Source organism: Xyrauchen texanus, chromosome 29 (genome assembly GCF_025860055.1).
Source record: "Xyrauchen texanus isolate HMW12.3.18 chromosome 29, RBS_HiC_50CHRs, whole genome shotgun sequence".
NCBI classification, from domain to species: Eukaryota; Metazoa; Chordata; class Actinopteri; order Cypriniformes; family Catostomidae; genus Xyrauchen; species Xyrauchen texanus.
The window spans coordinates 30,413,113-30,435,738 of NC_068304.1; the positions used below are offsets into that span (position 1 = coordinate 30,413,113).

Here is a 22,626-nt window from a genome sequence, read left to right on the forward strand (position 1 = left end):
AATGGCGATCACTCTCAAACTAACTACAGAATAAACCTACCTACCCGATGTTAATTTTGTTCTCAGATCAACGTCAAATGGCTTACCGATGGCCGTATTTCAATAATCAAAATATCCATGATCATATTAGCAACATGTAGGTTTTTTTAAACAAACAGAAAAAAAATATAAATTAAACTAAACCGAGTGGCTTGTTACAACCCATCGCGTCTTTAGTCTTCACAAAGGCAACATAACTACATCAAAACCACATCAAACAAACACAGTAAACAGCTGATCGGCTCGACTAAGAACACAAGCTGTGAGTGAGGTCTGACGCTGATCCCTCACTACCCATTCATGGTGCACAGGGCCTTTTAAACTGCCGGCACGCCAGCGGATTGGTCGCAGCGGATTGGTCGCAGCGGATTGGTCGCAGCGGATTGGTCGCAGCGGATTGGTCGCGCCCCATGGTTCGCGCATGGCTCTGGTTCGCGCCGGTCATGACGTAGAACAAGTATAATTGACAGCCAGATGATCCAATGATCGCGACCTTACAAAAGAGTTTGCAAACACAAGAGAAAGAACATACAAAACACACGTGGAACGTAACAGTTTATGGGAACTACTTCAGTGCTGTTTAAAACGCATACCAACAGAAACCTAATTTATTTATTGATTTATTTAGAAAGCAAAATATGTTTGTTGAAATTATAATCTATCTAGAATGAAAATCTAGAATGGAGTTCTCCTTCATGCAAAAATGCTGTTATTACTTTTACCACTAGAGAGCAGAGTTTCTAAGCATGATGTCATACTTTACAACTTCTTATCTTGCTCTCATGATTTTAATGTCAAGGCCTTTTTTTATTTTTTTTATTTATTTTGCTAAGCACTTTATTTCGATTTATATAAAAAAAGAAAAAGAAAAAAAAAACTTTGACTAAATATTCTCATATCTTTAAGGTAACTGTTGTAATAACCTTGTAGAATCAAGGCACTTAATTGCTATGTTTGTTTACTTATTACTTTTTCTAATTGTTTTATTTATTTCCTAATTTTTTAAATAACTGATTCAAAATAAAAATAAAAAACACTCTTGGATGGATGGGGATGGTTAAATCACACAGGAACTGAACGCCATAATTTGGGATGAAAGCTTGTTCGAGCTCATAATCTCGTGTTCATCCGTTTGTTCAGTTGTGAGTCTGTCAGAGCATCGCAGGTCAGTCAAAGAGCACAACATAAGAGAGCACGGGATTGACAATGTAAAACATCAGCTGTAGTGCAACATATGAAAACATCACTTCCAGCACTCTTATTTTTTTTTATTTTATTATTATTTTATTTCGTGTTTGCACAGCATTTATTGAGGAACACGCCTTCAGAATTGGAAAATAACCCAGTCGTTGTGAGGAATGTGGGGGAAGTGAAATAATCTATTTTCAAAATGATGCGAGGATATAGACCGGTGAGTGCATTTTCAACGCTGTCCACTATTTAAATGCAGTCTTAGACTTTAAATAGTTTTTGTACATTGCAAATATTTAGCATATTTTGACTTTAATTGCAGAACAGTTTGAACTAGCTTGGTTTTTATGAAAACCGTATGTATAGAACATTTTTGAATATTTTGAAAAAAACTAGAATTGTTTATATTTTACAAATTCGAATAGGAATATATGTACATTTTAGTTCGTTATAAGACACTAGTAATGTCATGATACTTTCTCACACTATATTATTTTGATTGTGTCTTCTCAATGTTCAAGCTAAGCGATAGCACTCAATGGACTAAAACACTTGAATGTAAAAAAAAATAAAAATGAATTACCATAGAAAACGCATTGCATGATGCATTTAAATTCTAAATTGACATCATAAATTAAAAAAAAATCAGAGTTGTCACGTTTTTCACACTCAAATAAGGTAGGGCTGGTAATGCAACATTTCCCTCAGTGCCCAAAGCAATGGAATTATACAGTATGAGCACACAGACACCAATTCTCAAACACACAAACTGTTAAGATGCCCAGCTATTTGAGAAGGGTGACATAATAATTCACTCAATCTACTGGGACTAACAACTCTGTAATATAGGATTATAGTAGTGAGCTTCACCTCAGAACAGCGTTTCAGACACAACAAATACTTTTTTATGATTGGTCTGCAGCATTAATTTGAGTAAATTAAAATTAATTTAAGACAATAAGTCCTATGATTATTGCCTTTATGTATAGTCCTACATATAATGCCTATCTCAGAGTCTAAAAACCTGCTGTCTTTCCCTCTTTTGTCTCCTCAGACTCCCATCTCCAACACCACTCTGTCCTTCTGTGGCACGGATAACTCCTCAGCGTATAAGGTTGATAACGGCCTGCTGAATAATGGCTGCTTTTTGGATGCTCTAGGTGTCGTCCCTCATGTTTTTCTGCTTTTTAGCACCTTCTACATAGACAACATTAAGTCTGTCGTAAGTACTGTACCTCACAATTTAAATTAGGGTTAATCATTTTAGGTGCTTTTATTAAAAGAAAGAAAGACTTTAGTATGATTGTGAGAGCAAATCCTTGCAGCCATGTTTTAATGTCCAGTGGAAAGTCTTCATAGACTTCTCTGGGATATTAATACCAATGGTTTTCATTACATTTATGTTTACTAAACAACCTACTGTAAGTGAATCATTCTTCACAGGACAAAATGAACTGGTTTTTGGTCACTTTCCCCTCAGTATGCGTTACAGCTTCAGGCCAAGCTGGTGAATCGTAAAAGCAAATCCAAACAGGACGTTAACAGGAACTTTCAAAAGCAAGACCAAGGATTGATGGAATCAGCTTCCCAGGAGGAGGAAGTCTGCATTAAGGTACGAATCATACACTAATTTCTTTTGAGTGCAATGTTATCATCAATAGATTTTAGGTTAGATAACAATAAACATCAATCAAAGTTATTTACAATAATAAAACAAAAACTTATAGTAATTATGTTAAAATGAACATTTAAACAGTAACTGCAATAATGGTTATAATCAATCAGAACAAACTAGCAAAAGAGTTAAAGGAATGGTTCAGCCAAAAATGAAAATTCTGTCTTCATGTCGTTCCAAACCCATAAGACTTTCTTTTTTGTGTGAAACACAAGGGATGTTTAAATGAAGATCCCTCTGCATCTTTGCAATATAATAAGCGATGCTCAGTGGCTGACCTGGGACAGAAGGATCACTTTAGGGAAGGGGGCAAGGTGCAAGCAGAACACCCGGTCGGTTATGTCGCTTTACAGAGTTCTACCGGCTCGGACCTGACAAAACACGGGACGAGACCGACTCAACCCTTAGATTAGAAAATCTGGCAAAGGTATTGGGTGTTGCCCAATATATATAGTCCATGCAACTCATGCATCATATTCTAGGCCTTCTGAATGTATATGATAAGTTTAGGTGAGAAAGAACCCACAATTTAAGTCATTTTTGTTTTCAGCAAAAAAGTTAATTTTTTTTAATAAACAGAACAATCCATTTATTTATATGATTAATTCTATAATAAAATATACAAAAACAAGACTTAACAAGCACTTTGGGTTCTTCTGTTTTATGTGAGTAGATTGTAAATGGCTACTTCACATGGACACAGGGATGCCCAACTCTAACCAATATCGACATAAAGGTTCCCTTCGGTGAGATTCTGATATGTTTGGATATGTTCATGTCTTTTGTTGCTGTACTTTTATACAAAGAGTCACTTTTGTATCTTCTTTGTTTGTGCTGTGAATCAGGTCAGCTGACGATGATCATAGGGCAGGTAGGAAGTGGGAAATCCTCTCTTTTGTTGGCTGCACTGGGAGAGATGCAAAAGATTTCTGGAAACATAACATGGAACAGGTGAAACGCAGAGAGCAACCAAAATGAACATTTTATTAAAATCAACTGTACTTAGTTTGATTGTTATAAAATATCATGTTTATTCTGCTGCCTTTTCCCACAGATTACCCAACAGTGATTCAGAAGAAAACGTGAGGTATACAATTATGTTTTTAATAATTAACAGGTATAGTTCACCCAAAAAATCCAGTCTTAATTTACTTACCTTTACTTCCAAACTCAAATGCCTTTCTTTATTATGCAGAACACAATTGTTTAAATTAATATCAAAGTCTGTCAATTCATTACAAAGGCAGTGGAGAGTTACTTACTTTGAAGCAAAAAAAAGGACCTAAATGTATCATAAAAATTGTCAATATGATTCTTGCATCATATTCCAAGTTTTCTGGAGCCATAGGAGTTTTTGTGAGAAAAAAATGGGAATTAGCCATTTTTTTCAGTGAAAATATTGTCTGTTGAGTATTCATGTGTTTATTAGAAAAGGTCGTTCACAGTAACTCGATTGTTCACGCAAGAACTTGCATTGTTTTTAGTGGTAAACTCATGATTGTTAGTAAATTATGACAGAATTGTATTTTTGGGGTGAACTAGTCCTTTTAACTGAATGATAGTACAGTACAATGTTTAAAAACTCTTCAAGTTCTTTTCCCACAAAATTATTACTTTATATTATTAAACATTATTTTTATATATTATATTTTATTTAGAATATTATTTTTTTTTATAACTTTTCAGTCTTTTTTTGTCTTACAGAGGACATTATTTGAGTGGAAGACAGTCACCCAAGTAATTATTACATTTTACTTAAATTTTATTTTATACTTTACACTTTACAAGGCACCAAGAACCTCAAGCTGTACTTTTGTTTTTCAGTAGGAGAGGTATGCCTCTCAGAGGCCTTGGCTCTTAAACGCCACAGTTGAGGAGAACATTCTGTTTGACATGGCCCCCAATGTGAAGAGGTATCAATCACCGACTCTTTCACCAAAGCTACAGCTAGACTTAAAATTGAGTATAACCCCGTAATTCCCTATTGTAACTGATGTCCTGAATTCCTTCATGTTTAGTCATGAAAGAGATGCGTATGGATGAAAAAGGACCCTTGTCCTTGGGTTCCCTCACACCACTCTGCACAAACACAATAACTCCTGCTGCTTGTTTCACTTTCAGTCTAAGGGCAATAGCATTTTTTTTTTGTATCTGCCTTATAAAGAACTGACAGGAAAAAACTACAGTATGTTCTCTCAATGAAATTTCAATGGAATTCCATAAAAGGAACTCTTGTCCAATGGAAACAAAAATGATAGAGCATGACCATGAGATGCAGCTTTAATGTATTTTAACAGCTGTTGCCAAGTCAGCAGATTTCTCCTTTGTTCCCTATGCGTCTGTGACGAAGAGGAGAGCGGGGCCAGGCTGGGCCGGGCCGTAACTACTGCACGACCGGCCCCCAATCGGGCTAATCAGCTGAGGAGAAGATAAGTTCAGTGGGATGCGGCAGTTCGGCAGAGAGAGAGAGCAACACGCAGCTGCCATGTGTGCATTTGTGTTGTGTGTCTTTATTTTTTAGTCTTAATGACATGGCTTAATAGCCAACTCAAAGCAAATGGACAGTTGGGTAGCTGCTTCTTGCTCGTCCCTGGTGCTCTCTCTCCCCCCGCTCTGACACCCTGGCGTGTCTTTTCAGTCCTCTCTCCGCCATCACTATAATCAGAGACAGGTGTTAGAATAATCATAACCCAGATGACGATCCTTACTGCTCTCCATATCCCGCAGACTGACACATGATCAGGACCCCCCATGCCACAGGGTCTTTCAGCAACTGGAAGGATTCATTTTAATCTGACAAATAACAAAAAGTACCAACAAATCAGTCCATATTACAGTACATCATTTGAAGTCATGCACTCAATGAAATCATGCAGTCAAGTCATGCTTGAGAAATCACCATTATGTCTAATATTTTCTAAATGATAGAAAATGAGAGAGCTGTTGCTGTGTAATAATTAAAAATGAAACATTTCAGCTAATACATGATATTGGTGTTCCATATGTCTCCTCAGGTATAAAGAAGTTATTGAGGTTTGCCACAAGGTGATCAAACAGTGATTGGAGAAAGGGTATGTATGAGATGTCAATAGTGTCTATTTTGTATGCATAGGTGTTCATTTGTTTATTACAGCATAAACTAAGCAAAATGCAATTAATTATGTTTCGGTGGTATGTTTTGACACCAAAAATATTCTGCTGTGTCTGTTTGGTCTGACTGGCCCCTTATTCATATGATGTATTTCTCTTCTCCAGGGAATCATTCTTTCTGGAGGCCAGCGTCAGCGAATCAGCATTGCTCGAGCTCTTTATCAGCAGACCAATGTGGTATTCCTCGTGAGTCCAGCCAAATGTAGACTCTGAGTCCCTGCACAATCCCCAACACATTTTCAAAAGCATTTTTGTTGGTTCAGCCTAATAAAGACAAGTCAACACCCTGTCATTTTTAACTTAAAGGATGACCCGTTTTCAGCCCTTGACATTCACCTCAGTGATCACCTCATGCATGAAGGAATTATCAAGTTCCTTCGACAGGAAAAGAGGACTGTTGTCTTGGTTACTCACAAACTGCAGTACTTACCACATGCAGACTGGGTAAGAATGTTTCTAGAAATTTGCTGCATTTTTCATGGGATTTATTTGTAAGTTTATACTTAAATACTTAATAAATAATTGTATTATATTATAGCAATTTATAGTCACTATGGATAAAGCGTCTGCTGAACAGTTCACACTTATACCATAGTTTAGCATCACCCAGATATTTAGTGTTGTATTACATGGTGAATATTGTGGTATGGAATGGTCTGGCTATTTTTTGTCCAGCTTTTCTGTTTTTCTGTTTTTTTTTAATGTTTTTGTTATTATTATGGTCCCATAGATTATAGCCATGCGAGATGGGACGGTGCAGACACAAGGGACATTAAAGGACATCCAGTGTGCTGAACCTGAGCTGTTTGAACAGTGGAGAACTCTAATGAACAGACAAGACAAGGTAAAAAAAAAACCTTCTTTGAAATGATGTTCTACTCAAGTCTACTAAATGAATGCTCTTGTATTTATTTATTTGCATCCTTTTTGACTAATGGATTGTTTCTAAAATATCTTTTCAGGAAAACACTACAGAATTGAAGAGAAAGAGTTTCAGGAGGGCCATGTACTCTAGAGATACTCTAGCCACAGAGGACGAGGATGAAGGTAAAATATCTCATTAAGTTCAAACAAACATAGAACTATGCTTCTTTTACTGTCATTGGTAACACTATTAATAAGACCAGATCCAATCTGGTTGATGGCTTATCCAGATACAATGATCAGTATCCAAAAAACAAGCTACTCAAAAGAAGATGGATGATAAATCTTTTCTTTTTTTTTCATATGGATTGGTATTATTTATTGACTATTAATGTATTTCTTCTCATTTAAATTGATTACCAGTTATTTGCCTTACAACAGTTTCAGTCATGTCATGTGTTGATCATATTTAGTGTGTTTAGTTTGTGTATAATTACTTGGTTGTTTCTATAAGATTAAAAGAACCAATTCAGTATTGATTGGTTTGACTTAACTCTTTATTTTACACTTGAAATAAGGTGCTAGCATATTTAAATCTAAAGCCATATAGATTTACACTTTTACCGGACTAATTTCCTAATAATTTCCAAAATTGTATAATCCTGTTACAACAGCAGTAGTTGAGATATTTCACCTTTTAATTCTAAATCTGTTCCTGTATCATCTGTTAAACTACAGTTTGCATTTGTCTACAGTGTTGTAATGACATTTCTAATGTCCTTGTCTTCATATCTTCATATGTGTTTTCCTGTGTGGATTATGGGATATACCCAGCTGCCGATGCTACTGTTAGTAAAGCGAAAGGTCTGGAATAATGGCATGACTCCTTTTGAGCACCCTCTGTTACATTTGAATAGTATGCTGCCTGGGGATGTTAAGAATTCTCGTAGTTACCAGTAAAGCTTTTACAATGCAAAGAGAGCTCCTCTAAATCGGAGTGGCATTCATAGAGTTACGTAATACATTTCAGCAATACAATATATACAAAACATTTACTACGCTCCTGTGAGCCATAATTATAAAATTAGGTATTCAGCATGTAGGTGGTTAGGAATTCATAGTGCTTTATATCCTTGTGCAATCCGAGGTTATGCTACTGTTATCACATTAGTGATAATTAATTAACATCCCAAATGTATTATGTTCATACTTGTGATAATATGCTGTATTGTATATACTGCACAATCCTATTTAGGTCTTAGAGGCATGAAATTCTGCACCTTATCCTTCTTTTCTACCTGATTTCCTGTGATGCCATGCATGAGTGCATTCAAATGTATACACCACTGCATTCATTCTGCATGTTTGTTTACTAAACTGATCATTCAAACAGACTTTAGAGAAATTAAATCTGTTTGATGGAAATGATTGCTATTTATAACATATCTCTCTTTTTTTTTATCTTCTGATCATTTAAATCAATTTAAGAAATATGAATAATCTTTATTGGTGAAGTGTGTAATTTCTGCACCACAAGCAGAACCATACACTTTTTTTACTGCAAATCAAAGTTGTTATTCTCCTCTGTGCTGTTTGGTTGACCCAAAGTGCTTTACAGATCAAACTAACTAAATGATGGAGTGATATAAAAACAGAATGATTTAAAGTTAAATATAAAACATATTAAAATAAATATAAACATTTAAATGCAACATGCATTTATCCATTTCAAACTATTCAATGATCTATTCAAAAGCAACATAATAAAAATATGTTTTTAAAGAAGATATAAAAATGGTCTTCTGATAATGATGAAGCTGACCTCACATGGAAAGGGAGACTATTCCACATATTAGGACCCATCACAGAAAAGGCACGGTCACCCTTAGATCTATAGCGGCAACGAAGAACCCTCAATAACATTGTATCAGAAGACCTGCGTGCTCTTGTGGGGAGTAAGGGTGTAGAAAGTCACTGATATGGAAAGCATGACTGGGAAAAATACTTCCAGAACAAAGATGGCTAAAAAAAAAGTGAATGTTTGCTTTATTGAAAGTACATCAGCAAAGATGGCAGCATTCAGGTGGCATACTTCTGCGGCTTAATGCGCCAGCAGAGCAACTGCCATTGAAATTAATGGGGTTATTAACAGATATAACTCCTTGGCTCAAACAAAGTGCAATTTAGTTTGGTGCTGCTAGAGGCACAGAAATTGCACACTCCATCTATAAATAATTGAATATTTGGTTTATTCCAGCTGATCTGAGTGTGTCAGATCAGCTTAACCTAGATTTGATTATATGGTGTTAAATGTGTTGTGTTTATTGCAGACAGCTCTACCACTACAGATGAAGAGAGCCTCAGGGCGGAGCTGCGTTACAGGACCACCATTCCCTGGAGCTTGTTTGCGACATATCTGAGAGCTGCGGGCCTGTTACTGATTCCTCTGCTCATTCTCTCTCAGCTCACTAAACACTCCCTCATGGTCGCCATAGACTTCTGGCTCGCTCATTGGACATCACATGTCATAGCAGCACAGATAGAAAGTGCTGAGAGGAACTGCACTATAATACAGGTGAGAGACAGGAAGAGAAAGACTTTTTCTTATCTCAGCTTTGTATGCAGAGTCAAATATAAGTAATTTGTAGGTTGATTTGCAGAATGGCTCTGTGGCACTTTGAAAACATTGCTCTGCTTGAGGTGTCAAAGTCTCACTCAAGTTTTATTGTGGGGCTGTTTGATCTGTTTGATCGACCAATGACAGATGAGAGGAGTGTTCTGGAAACTTGTTTGAAAGCAGTAATTATTTTTACAATTCTGTTTGGTACCACTATTGCCGCAGAAATTACACACTGCATCTTTAATTTAAAAGCTCTTGGACTTTGAATTACATTTAACAGTGAATTTACATCACATTACATTCTCCAGTTTTCTTAAATTTGCCAGAACCCTGTGTCTATCCTGTTGGACTTGAATTGAAGAACTTATCACAAAGCCCAAAAATAGACCTTTATATGAATTCACACTTGTACACACACAGCCGCACACACATTTCAACATCACCAGGCTATTCAGCCTCAAGGGTTTGCACACAGCTGTTTCTATCTCAGCGAAAGTCCCAATGGACGTTGTGTCCAATACAAACACTGCTATTAAAGGATTAGTTCACTCAAAAATGAAAAATCTCTTGTCATTTACTCACCCTTATGCCATCCCAGGTTTGCATGACTTTCTTCAACAGAACACATTTGAAGAAGAATAGAAGAATATCTTAGCTCGGTAGGTCCTTATTGCAAGTGGATGATGATCAGACATTTGAAGCTCCAAAAATCATTGACAGTCAGCATAAACGTCATCCATATGACACCAGCAGTTAAATAAATGAGTAATACTGTGAAAAGTATCAGTATGTAAGTACTTTTTTTACTCTAAAGCATCGCTTCTGGTCAGCGGTGGTATGTGCGTGTGACGTAATCACGTTGGCGCATTCACGCGAGAACTGACACACGTGCGACTGACCCAGAAGAGCAGCACTGTTTACAACTGAGCAGGAGAAATATTGTACTGAAGCTTGGTTGGTTTTGGTTTAGACCTATATTTGTATCTGATTGTTTACTCACAATGGTGTGTTAGATTACATCTGTAACATGCGAACGCTAATTCATCACACGAGAGACCACGTGAACTCTGTGCTCTCGTGAATGTGAATACTGCAATGGTTAATAGTTAAAAAGTATTTAAATATTGAACTTTTCTCACCAAAAGCGATTGTATCACTTTAGAAGACATTAATTTAACTGCTGGAGTCATATCGATGACGTTTATAATGACTGTCTGTGATTTTTGTTGCTTCAAAAGTCTGATCACCATTCACTTTCATTTTAAGGACCTACCGAGCTAAATTATTTTTCTATTTTTTATTTTTATTTTAAAAAACATACTGTAACTTGCACTCAACTCAAAACTTCCTCACCAGTCTAAAAAGGGCATGAAGCTAAACTGGAAAAAACTAGTTCTGAACATCCACATCTTACTGACATAAAACAGATTACATTGACATATGGCTGCCCTCATTTGATATAAATATAAAGCAATATACTGTATAACGTGATATACTGATATCACTTGAAATATAAAGTGATTGATATAAAGTGAGCTATATAAACTGATTAATATAAAATGATTGATTTCAACGACTACTATTATTTGTTCAGAAACTTGTCATCATGAGGTAAAAACACAAGCTGTTTTAGTATTTTCAAAATAAAATTCCAAATTTGAATATTCGCCGAACAGCCCCTGGGTTCATAGTCTGAGCCACTTTACCACTGAGTTCAGCCAAATAGCACTAATATCTGGGAATATTACTACCATGCATGCAACTGTGATGAATGAGAAACAGTGTGATATTGCAGATATTAGCCATTATTATTAAGCTTGATTCTGGGGTAGTAACACTTACACCATGTTAACATAGATCTGTCTATTGAAGCGATAAATAAAAAAAGAAAAAAAGATATGATATTTTGATGGAGATACAATATTAGACTTTGCTTTATTGTCATTCTCTCTCTCTTTGTTAGGACTGTGAGTTCAGTCACTCGTCATACCTGCAGGTATTCTGTGTATTGTGTGGTTTGGGTATTGTGCTGTGTCTCGTCACTTCTCTGGCAGTGGAGTGGACAGGCTTAAGGGTGGCCAAAGAACTTCACTGCAGCCTTCTCCGCATCATTGTCCTTGCACCCATGAGGTCTGTCTGTGTGTAAAACAGTTTATCAGTTGATGTTGATGATCATATAGATTTAAAAAATAATCTTTTAATAATATAACCCCCTCTCCCCAGGTTGTTTGAGACAACTCCACTGGGAAACATTCTAAACAGATTCTCAACCGATACCAACACAATTGACCAGGTAGATAAATAAGACAGCATACTATTCTGAACATATAAAATATGTTGCATTTAACAGTAAATATGCTCTATTTGCTTTCATATTCAGAATGGCTATATTGTAAGTGTATTATGATGTATTGCCTTGTGATTCCAGCATATTCCAGTCACCATGGAGTGTTTGTGTCGCTCCACTCTGCTGTGCGTGTCAGCTGAGGGTGTCATCTCTTACGTCACACCCGTATTTCTCATCGCTCTGCTTCCATTGGCTATCACATGTTACTTTATACAGAAGTATTTCAGGGTAGCGTCTAGGTTAGTCTCTTACACTGCTATTAAAACAGGATGCCACTTTCTTCATCTTGATCACAGTAGAATATTTGTTAGAATTCTGTTAAGGGAGCTTTGTTACATATTGTAATAATAACTTGAATGTAATAATGTAAAACTTTTCCATCTCTCATGTTGTTAGTATAACATAACGTAATATAGTATAACATAACATATCATAATGTAACACAACAACATAGCGTAACATTACGCAACCTAACAATATGCCAAATAATGTAGTATGACATAACACAGAATAACATAACATATTGTATTTCAACCACTAAGCAACATAACAAAACATAGCATACAATATCATAACATATAATATATAATGTGACTCAACAAAATACCATAACGTAACATAACATAGTATAACATAAGATATAACTAGGGCTGTGAATCAAAAAAATTAAATCACACAGTTTTCTGTGATTAATTCAATTTAAATTGTTGTAAAAACATTACAACAAACATTAAAAAATCATCATAAATATATTTATTTTATACTTTGTCTCAAAGAAGTTGCTAGAAATTGGTTAGTAATCATTTATTTTAATTATTTAAATATGTACATGTTAAAATGGGCAGATTCAATTCATATCAAACTTTATTGGAAAGAGAAACTTAATTGTACAGAACATTGCCAGTGCATTATTAAACACTATACTGTACAGACAGATATAAAACATACTGAATGCTGAATTTTACTTTGCTGAAGTTTAAAATCTCAAAACTATTATTTTCTCTGACTGCAGTTCAGTCTTTACAAGTATATTGTGCTGCAGCTTGCTAAACGGCCAGGTTCTTCTCAGTCTCTAAAACATTATATCTCCCTGATCTCTCACAAGCTTGGTTCTTTGCTTGCGAGTGAAGTCTTCATTCTCCGTACCGTAAATCCGCTCCATTGTTTAATATTCCCAGGAGCTGAGTTGGACATACTATAAATGTGCGCTTCTCCACAAATTCAGTTTCTGTGCTAGGATGTGCAGTTGAGTCGAGCGTGTACCTCCTGAACATTTATGCCAATTTTAGCCACAGAAAGTGTGGAAAAACATTAGTGAAGTTTTGCCCATTGTACAAAGCTTGTACAGTTGTTCCTGGCAATGCCATAACCTCCCCTCCCCCCAGCCTGCCAGGAACAACTTGGGACACATTTATCCTATCGCATGAAGTTTCTGGAAGTAAAGAATTAATTGCGTAATATTTTTTTAATCTCATCCCTTTTCATAACGCAACATAACGTAATATAAAGTAACATAATTATATTAAAACGTAATATATCATAAAGTTATGTAATATAAAAACACAACAACATAACATCTTGTATTATAGTGTAACGTAACATAGCACAACGTAACACACCATAACATTTAAAGTCACATTACATAGTATAAAAACGTAATATAGTATAACGTAACGAAGTGTAACGTAACATAGCGTAACAAAATAACGTAACGTAATGTAACATAACATGCTATAACGTAACAGTAAAACATAATGTTACAAAGAAACATAGTACAACATAACATAGTAAAGCATAACATATCGTAACACAATGTATTGTAACAAAATAGTATATTAATGTAACTTAGTATAACATAACATTATACAACGTTACATAACTTAGTATTGCATAACATAGTATAATAATTTTATAACATAACAAATCATATAACATTACATAGTGGCATAACATATCATAACATAACTGTAACAATGTTTGCAGTTAGGGAAAAGGAGGAAATGGGAGACGACGAATCCAACTCAGATGGTATGTTTTAATTCTTTGAAACTCAATAATTGTGCTTTTCAGCAATCACGATCATAACGTGTCTCATAACTCTCTCCTGTGACTGCATCTGGCTTGCTCTTAAAGCCTGTCTCCACTCTCACTTCAATGAAAAACAGCTGTTAGAAACAATCATTGCCAGGTGATGATCCTTACCATTCTTATATCCTGATCTCGCTTTTCATTCACAAACCGGCACTTAACCACGCCCCCACCACCACAACAACATCATGTAGTACAAAATAACGTAACATAACAATGTAACATAATGCAATTTAACTTAACGGAACCACATAACACAAGGAAATATTGCATAACATAACATGGTATAATGTAACAGTATAACGTAACATAAAGTAACAACATAGTACAACATAACAGTATAACAGAATATATCATAATGCAATATATTGTGACAACATATTATATATATGTAACTTAGTATAACATAAAGTTATATAATGAAACATAACATAGCAGTGTTTTCCTTATATGCATTCAGTGGCGATGCACTGCTAAATTATGAGCACCACTGTTGAAATTTCACATGGTTCATTAATATTCTTTACGCAACATAGCGCTTGCTAGGTCCAGTGAGCTGCATGCTTTCTACACTGCACGCTGTTGAATGGTGACACGAAACTTGCAAATATATCCACATACTCAGTTACATCACCGTTTAGCAGTCCAACGAAGTTTGTGAGTGCGTGTGCACAATGGAGAAGCAGGATAACTGACAAATTCAGCACAGCATTGCGTGCAAATATAATTATCCCTGCATATTCCACGTTCTGGAAATTCCTGATCACTTTTATTCACTTAAACATTTATCTGAGAATCAGCAAACCAATCCACACCGATGAACAATTTAAAACAAGAGTCTTGTCTTTGAATCAAACTGTAATTCCAGAATTTGCACTAGCAAATCAGCTGTACTGCATCCATACCTCCCTCTCTTGTACAGATCATAAACACTTGTTGAGTTTAGAGTAAGCATGCGCTGAGAGAATGTCACTGTAAAGCAGTCAATGGAAAGGAGGAGGTGAGAACCGGCTTTACAATATATATATTAGTTTAATTATAAACTTAAAAGACAACAAACACACATATGACGGACATGTCCGTAAACGATCTCTCTCTCCCGCACAATCCTCCGCAGTCGGCATTTATCCCTCTCGGAGGCTTGATTAGTCTGATAAGGGACCGGGTGTATATAATCACGACCCGGCCCCGCCCTCCGCCCTGCCACAGTGACAAGTAAGTTTGTTGTTGCTCTTCTTTATAATCAACAAAGCAAAGCTGTTAACATATAATTGCACTACGTTGGCGCGATCTAGTTTTTCTACCTTTCATATTGCCACATTTTCATATCGCTCCCACATATTACAGCACCTTTGACAAGAAAGGCAGAAACAGAAACATTTGTAAAATGATACCAGAACTACTCTGGGTAAAGCGAAGAGTGGGAGAGTGTGTAGTTTCAATCACCATTCACTTTCATTGTATAGAAAATAAATAATATGCAGTGACAGTAAATACTGACCGGAACTAACATTCTGTCTAAAAATATAGTATACAGGCTTAAGTGTTAGTAATGACAGAAATAATTTTTGGGGGGTGAACTGCCATTTAATGCATTTGTAATTGTATCTGCCAAAAACAACAACATAAATGTAACATCTTGCTGAGAAACAAGTGACTGAAGAGAAGGACCATAATTAGGCTGAATAAAACTAGAGGTAAATATGTTATGCTATTGCTCCACCGATGCATATAAATACGAGTCCAGCATTATAGACTTGTGGAAGCACTCACAACTGCTCCGCTTCTGAAAAAATATTTTCACTACACTACATAGTGTAATGTAACATAGTATAACAATGTAATATAACAACAAAATATTTTTACATATCATAATACCATATTGTAACATAACGTAACATAACATTACATAAGTATAACAAAGTAACGTAGTATAAGATAACAGAAAACAACACAACAGAAGTTTCGATGTTCTATTGTCCCTTAACACTAAAAAAAAGTTTTACAGACAATATCACTATGGACACACAATCACAATTTTGTATTGTTTTATTCAATGTCTACAACAAATCAGATTCTAAAACTTACAAGAGGTTTTCTTCTTTATTTTGTGCATTTTCTCTCTCCTTTGAATAAATTAATGTGTGTGTTTTCCGTGTGAAGAGACCTACAGCAGTTAGAGGACAGCACTGAGATTCCTCTATTGTCCCATTACTCACAGACCATTGAGGGACTGACCACCATCAGAGCTTTCAGGTAACACACAGACACACACACAAACACACACTCATTTAATACTCAGAGTAAAAATATATTGTAATGCTTGTGTTCATGCATTGAATAGTTTAATTTAGTACATCAGCACTCTGGAGATAAGTAGATATTGACTGGACTCACTTTTGTCTCAGGCATGAGCAGAGCTTTAAGAAGAAACTTCTGGAATACACAGATGCAAATAATATCTCCTCCCTCTTCCTCACGGCAGCCAATCGCTGGCTGGAGGTTCGCATGGTAATGAAATTTGCTCCGGGGTTATATTTAAAGCAGTGATAACCATAATCCTAGTATATCCAAATACACTTATAGGTTATATTATTGTGTATATTTATGTTTGTATGGTTAAAATGCATAGGATTTGGTTTGAAGTTTTTATATTCTTCGAGACATTAATTATACAGACTTTCTTCAAATTTGTAGAATATATATATATATATATATATATATATATATATATATATATATATATATATATATATATATGACTCAACAAGTAGTGTATTTAAACCTGAAGTCAGTATACACTAGAGTGTCTTTCAAAATACATATTATATTAAAGCATACTGTGCCACTCTGTACAGTATTTCAATTTATGCACGTTGTATTTGTATTTCTGCAGGAGTACACTGGGGCTTTTGTGGTGCTCATAGCAGCTGTTGCCTCTATAACCAATGCTTTATACAGTCAGCTTTCAGCAGGACTGGTTGGTCTGGGGCTCACATATGCGCTTATGGTAAAATCTTATTACCTCCTGTAATCATACACAACCCACAACACTTGCACACTCAGGTGCTTTACAGCCTTTCACTGGCGTCCTTGCAGGTGTCAAACTACCTAAACTGGATTGTACGTAATCTGGCAGATATGGAGGTGCAGCTGGGCTGCGTGAAGAGAGTCAGCAGTCTATTACACACACAGCCAGAGAGCTACGATGGACTCATGAGTGAGTGAAACATGGAGAAAATATAACGCAAGAATACAAAATCTAACAATCTAACTTTTATTTGAGCAATATCACAAGCACCAGGCCACAGGTAATCCCAGCCATTCTGATATTCAGAACAGCATCATGTTTACAATTGTGATATTGCTTTTATACAACATCTCCATTATTTTGGTTCCACTAACAAAATATTTCTGAACAAAGCCAAAGATGGATCAACATTTGCTAGTTACTAAGCACTGCAGACTAACAGCCTGTCTGCAACGCAGTAAACACAAACAAGATTAGAGATTAAAGGACAACTTAGCACAGTGCTTTGTCATATGTGCAAAGGCAGTGGCCATAATTATAATGTTTTGGTATTTTGCGCAATGTCCAGGTGCAAGTGGGATGGCACATAGCACTAATGTGTTGGGTCAAGTGAAATTGAATTATGACGTTTTTCTCCAGTAATTGCACTGTCTGCATCATATTATATATTCCCTTCCCTGTCAAGCAATGTCGATATAAATGAAGACAGCCCATTAATACGAATTTGATAGTGTAAATGTTCTATATGCCATGCATCCCAAGCACTCTCTGTGACTGTATTGTCGCCTGCATTGCTTCGGACCACGATGTAGCCTATGTGTGTATGTGTTCTCTATTGCCTCTTTGGGACTCTTGGCTGTGGTCCTACTCGCCCATGTCTCACATGCTTGAAATATGCTATATGGATATTTTATAATATCCAATTGTTCATTGTTTTGTAATATGTGTTATATATGTTTATCTGTTTAATGTTTTATGAATAATTTATATAGCTACAGCATCCTTGAGCTTTGGAAAGGTACAATACAAAATAAACTTATTATTAATCATTTTGATTTACTGACACACAATTCATGGCTAGTATTAATAGTGATCAATAGCTCTTTGATGCTATCTGCTGGTGAAATCCCCAAACGGCAGATGCAGGAACTGAGATTAGACATTGCACTGAGAATAGACTTGCTCTGTCTTAGCACAATGACCTTTTTATCAGGAAAATAGCAAATTGCACTTTGGGCTACTTCATTAACATACAATAGACCCACAGTTTGCGTACATACACAAACCACGCCGACTTGCGTTTTGCAATTTTTACTGCGCTCTGATGTCTTTGAGCATTGCACTGTGGCATGCACAGTAATGAAAATAGAGGCCACGGTCATGATTAAAAATACATTAAAAGGCTAAATATATTGTAGTATATTAAAAGAGCAGTCAAAGTTTAATGATGTTTCTAACTATAGGAATGTACTTTAACAATGTTTTTGTTTCAGCTCCTGCTCAGGTTCCTGCAGGATGGCCAAAATATGGAGAGATCCAGATAAAGAACTTGAGTGTGCGCTATGACAGCTGCTTGAAGCCTGTACTAAGACACGTCAATGCCCACATCAAACAGGGACAAAAGGTAATAATGCATGCAATGCCTTACACAGAAAAATTCCAGGGGTGTTACTGGAAGTAATGATCTAAGAACAAGACTACTGTAGTTTAAATATTTTATTTCTAGGTGGGAATATGCGGAAGGACAGGAAGTGGAAAGTCGTCCTTTTCTTTGGCCCTCTTCAGAATGTTGGACACATTTGAGGGTAACAGGGGCTCCCAAGAATGATGGGTCTAAAATCATTTTAGGTTGTTTAGTGTCTTTAAGAGTGAATTTGTGCATTTCTCTCACCCATAGGGCAAATTATCATAGATGACATTGACATTGCCAAGCTGCCTCTGCAGACTCTACGTTCAAAGTTTTCCATCATTCTACAAGATCCTGTTTTATTCAGTGGAACGATTCGGTGAGACCTTCTTTGACGATATGTCTTTCGAAGAACAATGAATTTATTATTTTATTAAAGTTTATTCCCCATCAGGTTGGCTGCAGAAACACACAGACACAGCACTGCATAATGATTAAATGATGAAAACCATGAAAAAAAAAAAGCTGCCTTTTTGCTTTTTCTTGTGATTGGTGATGGAAGGTTACATAATCTGTCCTTTTTATCTGCATTAGACAAATTTTGCAACCTGGATTGTCACATTACTAAACCTTATATTTTGTGAAATTATTTTTGTGGCTTGTTGTATGTGTTGCAACAGTTTCCTGGTGAAATAAACACTAGAGGTGCTACAGCAATTACTTGTATTTCCTTTCACACAAATCACGAGTAAAATTATCCCCTCATAAACACGTACTTTTCACATTGTTCCTTTCACAACCGCTACCTTATGACATGAACATACTTTGTATGACTTGTAAGGTGTTGCATTTTAATGTTGGCATTGCTTAACCAGCTACATTCACAAGCTTGTTCAAAGTGTGATCAAACTGAGCAATAGCTCAACTGATAGAGCGCTGCACTTGCAATGCAAAGGACTGGGGTACAAGTCCTGGAGAGAATGAGTTGACATGTGAACCAAAGGTTTCATAGAAGCGCCACAAAATTACACTTCAGTCATTGCGTTTTCTTACAGTAGCTTTTATGACACAAATGTGTTAGGTTTAGGTTAAAAGGATAGTTCACCCAAAAAATTGAAATGCTCTCATAATTTACTCACCCTCAGGCATCCCAGATGTGTATGAATTTCTTTCATCAGCAGAACATAAACAAAGATGTTAAGAAGAATATCTCAACTTTGTAGATCCATACAATGCAAGTAATAAAACTCCAGTGGTTAAATCAAAACCTTCATAAGCAATATAATAGGTGTGGCTGAAAAACATCCATATTTTTGTCCTTTTTTTACTCTAAATCTCCACTTTAACCATCACATTTAAGTCACATGCGGTGCCTTTTTAATTTCACTTTAAATCTCCACTTTAACTTTCACTTTCAGATGTGAGAGTAAAAAATGACTTAAATTTGTTCTGATTCTCCCATATGCCTATTATATCGCTTCTGAAGATATGGATTTAAACACTGGAGTCATATGGATTACTTTTATGTTTCCTTAATGTGATTTTTGGAGGAACAAAGGTCATTCACTTGCATTGTATGGACCTTCAGAGCTGAGACATTTTTGTACAAAATCTTTGTGTGCTGCAGAAGAAAGTCATGCACATCTGGAATTGCATGAGTAAATGATGAGAGATTTTTCATTTTTGGGTAAACTATGCCTTTGAGGAAAGGGAGGTCAGTTTTGTTGATTTAAAACTGGACAGAGCATTACCCTTAAAAACCTAATTTGTTTGGGAGAACATTTATCTCACTTTTAGTGCCACACAGTGGATATTTTGGAACTGCAGTGATATTTGTTATGAACCAATTACCGGTAATATAATTTTGCAAAAATGTAACAGTCACGTAATTTTAATGAGACTTTTCCTGTGTTACCATTATGGAAACCAATTTGTTTTCTCTAATTTTCACAGGTTTAATCTAGATCCAGAAAGAAAGGCCACAGATCAAATGCTCTGGGAAGCTCTTGAAATTGCTCAGCTAATGCCAGTTGTTAAAGCTCTACCTTGTGGTCTAGGTGAGATGAACGACTTTTGTCATTTAAAGAGGGCTAAGGAATAATACAAGTTTAGAACTTTAGAAGCAAATTGTGTCTGGTGTACAGATGCCATTGTTACAGAGGGAGGAGAGAACTTCAGCCAGGGGCAGAGACAGCTGTTCTGTTTGGCTCGAGCATTTGTGAGGAAGAGCAGCATATTTATATTGGATGAAGCTACAGCATCTATTGACATGGCCACAGTGAGATCAATATCCATGAACGTAACATGATTAATGATATGCTTTTGACCATTTTTAAATTTCAAATCCACCTAATGTTGGCTCTCTTTTGTTATTAATAGGAGAGCATTCTGCAGAAAGTTGTCATGACAGCATTTGCAGATCGAACAGTGGTCACAATAGCAGTAAGTACAAACAGCTCTCTTACACATACAGTACTGTATAACTGAAAGGGGATGTGCATAATTGGTGCCATTAGCTGCACCAAAATGAAAATGCAAAAAATCATAGGTTTCTCAAACACTCCATCCATCTACCATTGGTCAGAAAACAGGTGGTCCAGACTCCAGCTTTAAACTCACATCAATGGTTGAATCAATGTTGGGCCGTTCAAACAGAAATGTTGAAAATCCCAGTGTTTTCAAGGAAATCAGCCTAAAAATAGTTGTCTTGTACATTAAACTGGAATAGTTTGAAGTATGTTAATATCGAACAATTGTAAACATCATCTTTAATGCATAAAGCACACCATTAACAAAGACAGGAAGTTATCAGATCATAACCAAACATTTCACTTAAATGCCAAAATCCATCTATGCCAATCTTAATTGCAATTAGACTGTGATGTATCTTGAGACTTATTGTGTTCTCTTGTGTTTCACAGCATCGCGTTCACACCATCCTGTGTTCCGACGTGGTGATTGTGATGAAGCACGGGGCCATTTTAGAGTATGATTAACCTGATATTCTACTGGAGCAGAAGGACAGTGTTTTCTCTGCATTTGTCCAAGCAGACAAATGATAAAGATAATGTTTAGATGGATAATTTGGATCATTAATGTTTTGTATGGCATGTATAATAATTGTATAGCACATATACTGTGAAATAATAAAAGTTTTTACTTATAAATACATATTGGAGATCTGTAGACAGGTTGGATTGTAGGAACTATCTGAACTTCAGATATTAAAAACAAATAAAAAAAAAAGTTGTGAAACAAATGACATTTTAGACCCGTTTACACCTGGTATTGATGTGTGATTTGACTCGGGTGATCCGATCACATGTGGTCAGGTGAGACACATCATTGTTAACACCTGGTCGCTTTAATGTGTCTCCTGTGACCACTTTTGATCAGATTAGGAGGGGAGGGACTCTGTTTCATGATGACACGCATCAGTCACAGTGTCAGTGTTACTGCATGACATTAGAGCACAACAAACTCGGAAAAGACAACAAAATTGCAAAAAAAAAAAATGGAGAACTATTTCTCCCAGATGCAGCTGAAATTTTATCTATGCACAAAAGCAACATTTCGAGCAGAACTGTGTTATTTGAGTGCATTACCTGTATTAATCTGAGCAGCATATGTTTGTGTTTCTCATAAATCCCAGCATGTTGATTTCAGATACACTGAAGAAGATCCGTTCTTGTGTTTGTATTCGCTTTTTACATTTTCTGATCAACGTTTTTTCCTTTTTAACTGCTCATATCAGGCAAAGTTATTGTTTTAGCGCAGCGGTTGATTGCCAGGCGAGGGGTGGTTCTTCGCTAATGTCCAAGACGTATTTAGGAAGGATTGGCATTTACACATCAAATGCGATGCAGCCATTTGCGGTTTTATCCACATTTGTATGTTTTTTTGTGATTCGATCACAAAACATTTTAGACCCTGTATAGACATGTATTTAGTGCTGACCACATGTGATCCGATCACCAAAAACAAATCTTAATAC

At 36.0% G+C, this 22,626-nt stretch overlaps 1 pseudogene; it reads left to right on the forward strand.

The window, feature by feature from the left end:
- Positions 1-1,429: 1,429 nt before the first annotated feature.
- Positions 1,430-21,691, forward strand: LOC127623049 (ATP-binding cassette sub-family C member 8-like; annotated as a pseudogene).
- Positions 21,692-22,626: the final 935 nt, after the last annotated feature.